This window comes from Desmodus rotundus, chromosome 8 (genome assembly GCF_022682495.2).
Source record: "Desmodus rotundus isolate HL8 chromosome 8, HLdesRot8A.1, whole genome shotgun sequence".
Lineage (NCBI taxonomy): Eukaryota > Metazoa > Chordata > Mammalia > Chiroptera > Phyllostomidae > Desmodus > Desmodus rotundus.
In genome coordinates this window covers 45,664,993-45,669,152 of record NC_071394.1, presented here as the reverse complement: position 1 = coordinate 45,669,152, position 4,160 = coordinate 45,664,993, and positions in this window count along the sequence as shown.

Genomic DNA, 4,160 nt, shown 5'->3' with positions numbered 1-4,160 from the left:
CCTTTTTAAATGTTCACACCAATATCAACATTCATCTTGTAGCTATTTGTCATGGCATAGCTCTTTTTTAAAATAACAACTGCACTGAGATACAATTCATACGTAAGTATCCGAAAGTGGACAGTGCTACAATGATTTTTAATATATTGACAATTTTGGGCAGCCTTCACCACAACTGGTTTTAGAACACATTTATCACCTCAGGAGGAAACCTTGTATCCATTAGCATACATCCTCCATTTCTTCCTAACACCTGTTTTCCTCCCCACCTACCCCAAACTTAGGCAACTACTGATATACTTTCTTTTCTCCAGAATTCCCTGTTCTGGACATAGATATATAAATGGAATCATATAATATGTGGCCTTTTGTGACTAGTTTCTTTCATTTAGCCTCATATTTTCAAGGTTCATTCATGTTGCATCCATCAGCACTTTATTCCTCTCTATTACTGAGTAACATTCTATTGCACAAATGTACCATATTTTATTTATCGATTCATCAGTTGAGTTTGAGTTGTTTCTACTGTTTCACTAATATGGGTCATGCTGTATTTTTTAAAGTATATTTTACTAATTATGCTATTACAGTTTTCCCATTTTTTACACTTTGCTCCCTTCTGCCTAGTACCCCCATTCCCTACAGCTATCCCCCCCAGCTTAGTTCATGTCCATGGGTTGTACATACAAGTTCTTTGGTTCCTACATTTCCTTCACTATTCTAAATTTACCCATCTATTTTGTACCTACCAATTATACTTCTTATCCCCTGTACCTTTTCCCCCACTCTCCCCCTTCCCGCTCTCTGCTGGTAACCCTCCATGTGATCTCCATTTCTATGATTCTGTTCCTTCTACTTGTTTGCTTAATTTTTTTTTTTAGGTTCAGTTGTTGATAATTGTGAGTTTGTTGTCATTTTACTATTCATACTTTTGATCTTTTTCTTACATAAGTTCCTTTAACATTCCATATAATCACTTGGTGATGATGAACTCCTTTAGCTTTATCTTGTCTGGGAAGCACTTTGTCCTTCCATTCTAAATGTCTTTGCTGGATACTGTAATCTTGGACATACGTCCTTGCTTTTCATGACTTTGAATACTTCTTGCCAGCCCCTTCTTGCTTGAAAAGTTTCTTTTGAGAAATCAGCTGGTAGCTTCATGGGAACTCCTTTGTAAGTAACTCCCTTCTTTTCTCCTTTTGCTTTTAAGATTTTTTATTTTTAACCTTTGGTATTTTAATTGTGATGTGTCTTGGTGTGGCCCTTTTTGGGTCCAACTTATTTGGGAGACTCTGAGCTTCCTGGACTATGTGTCTATTTCCTTTACCAAATCGGGGACATTTTCTTTCATTACTTTTTCAAATAAGGTTTCAATTTCTTGCTCTTCCTCTTCCTCTTCTGGCACCCCTATGATTTGGATGTTGGGACATTTAAAGTTGTCCCAACTAAGCCTTTCCTCATTTTTTTGAATTCTTGTTTCTTCTTTCTGTTCTAGGTGAATGTTTATTTCTTTCATTTATTCCAAATTGTTGATTTGAGTCCTGGCTTCCTTCCCTTCACTGTTGGTTCTCTGTGTATTTTTCTTCATTTCACTTTGTATAGCCTTCATTTCTTCCTTTATTTTCTGGCCATACTAAATCATTTCTGTGAGCATCCTGATTACCAGTATTTTGAACTCTGCATCTGATAGGTTGGCTATCTCCTCTTTGCTTAGTTCTATTGTTGGAGTTTTGATTTGTTCTTTCATTTGGGCCATATTTTTTTGTCTTCTAAATTTGTTGGCACACCTGTTATGTTGTAAGGGGCGTAGCCTTAGGTGTTCGCCAGGGTTGGGCAACCCACTTCACTACGTTGTGGTGCTGTGAGGGAGAGGTCAGAGAGGGAGCAATGCCACTTGCCTGGGTCTCTGCTGGCTTTCAGTCACTTCCCCCACTTCTAGCAAGTGACTGACGCCCTTCCAGCTGCTGCCCTGGTGCTGATTCCCCAAGTGGGTGGGCTTGTGTACATTCTAGGATCCCTGAGGCCCCTCAAACAGACTCTCCTGGGAGACTGGCAGTTTCTTCTGCTGCCACAACCCCACAGGTTTTTACACTTTCTCTTACTGGCTCTGGAACCCTGGGTTGCATGGTCTGTCCTGAGGCTGGGATTGCTTGCTCCCCAGTTGTCCCAGTTTTTATTCACACATGAATGTGGGACTACCCATTCTGCTGGCCCCAGCTGTCTTGTCGCATGTGTCCTTTCCGCCCCTCCTACTTGTCTGGATGAATGTTTCTCCTTTAACTCCTTGGTTGTTGGACTTCCATACAGTTTGATTCTCTAGAAGTTCTGGTTGTTTTTGTTTTTAGGTTGGTTATCCTTCTTACGGTTGTGCGAGGAGGCAAAGCGTATCTACTTATGCCTCCATCTTGGCCGGAAGTTCTGTTTCTTGATTATTTGTGTACAAGTTTTTGTGTGGGCATTCACTTCTTTTGGGATATATTCCTGGGAGTTGATTTGCCGGGCTATATTTAATCTTTTGAGGAACTGACAAACTACTTTCCAAAGTGGCAGCACCATTTTACAATTTATGAGAGTTCCAATTTCTCTACATCCTCATTAACACTTATTATCTGCCTTTGATTACAACCGTCCTAGTGGGTGTGAACTGGTTCTCATTGGGGTTTTCATGGGCATTTCCATGATGGGTGATGATGTTGAACATCTTTTCACGTGCATGTTGACCACTTGTGCATATTTTCTGGAGAAATATTTATTCAGATCCTCTGCCCATTTCAAAATTGGGTTTTTTTGTATCTTTATTATTGAGTTGAAGGAGTTCCTTGTATATACTAGGTACAAGTCTCTTCCTATCAGATACATAGTTTGCAGTTTTTCTCTCCCATTCTGTAGGTTGTATCCTCACTTTATGGTGTCCTTTGAAACACAAAAGTTTTGATGAAGTCCCATTTAATTTTTTCTTTTGTTTTTGGTGTCACATCTTAGAAAGTATTACATAGTTCATGTTTACAAAGATTTATACCTGTGTTTTCTTCTAAGAGTTTTGTGGTTTTAGCTCTTATATTTAGGTCTTTGATTTGAATTAATTTTATTATATATGCTATGAAATAGGAGTCTAAATTCATTGTTTTGTATGTGGCTATCCAGTTGTCCCAGCACCTTTTTTTTTTTTTTTTGAAAAGACTGCTTTTCTTTATTGAATTGTCTTGTCACTCTGTTGTAAATCAGTCGATCGTGTTTGTGAGAGTTTATTTCTGGAATTTCAGTTCTATTCCATTGATGGATATGTCTGTCCTTATGCCAGCACCACACTGTCTGTATTACTATACCTCTGTAGTAATGCAAAGCTCTTTGATGATTGGTGTCTATAAATGTGTTTTCTATGAAGTGCTTTTAATGACAAACTAATTGCTTGAGTATTTTTGATCAGCAAACCCTTAACATGTAATCATAATATGTTTCCACCTATGCAAAGCTGTTAAATTCTAATTTAGCCTACAGTAATTTCCTAATTCCTTATTTGCATCTTTACACAGACCCTGATAACTTCAGCATACTCTTCTTGTAACCAGGTTGTTCAAGATCTCATTTCATCACTTTGGAGGGGCAGAGTCCCAGGGAATTTCCTTATAATCACTGTTAAATTTGCCACTATTGTATTTCTCTACTTCAAGAATATACTTTGGGAGAGGTTAAGTTAATTAAGCTGGTTAATTATGTCAGGATTTTTAGTAAGTACTGTGAGAAATTTTAGAGCTAGGCAAGCCTTTGATATCAACTAACCAAATAGGTAGAAGGCATTTTACCATTTTCATGTACATCTCACTCTTATAGAAAGCATCTCATAGATTCTCCATGCAATGGGAGAGTGTGGCCCACTGTGCTGTGTGTAAAAGCAATCGTTTTGAGAATCACTATATCCATATGAAAGCTGGAGGATATAAACAATATTATTCATGGTTCTATCCATAATCTCTGGTATGCTTTTATTGTGTAATAAATGCTCAACACATTGGTGTGTTTGGGGAGGGATGGCTTTTAAAATGACACAGTGAGAAGCATGCAGGTTCAAACAATGCAAAAGGGCATACATTGTAAATAAATCTGCCCAGAAGCAGCCAATGTTGAGTTTTCAATGTTTTCCATGCATATACAAACATACC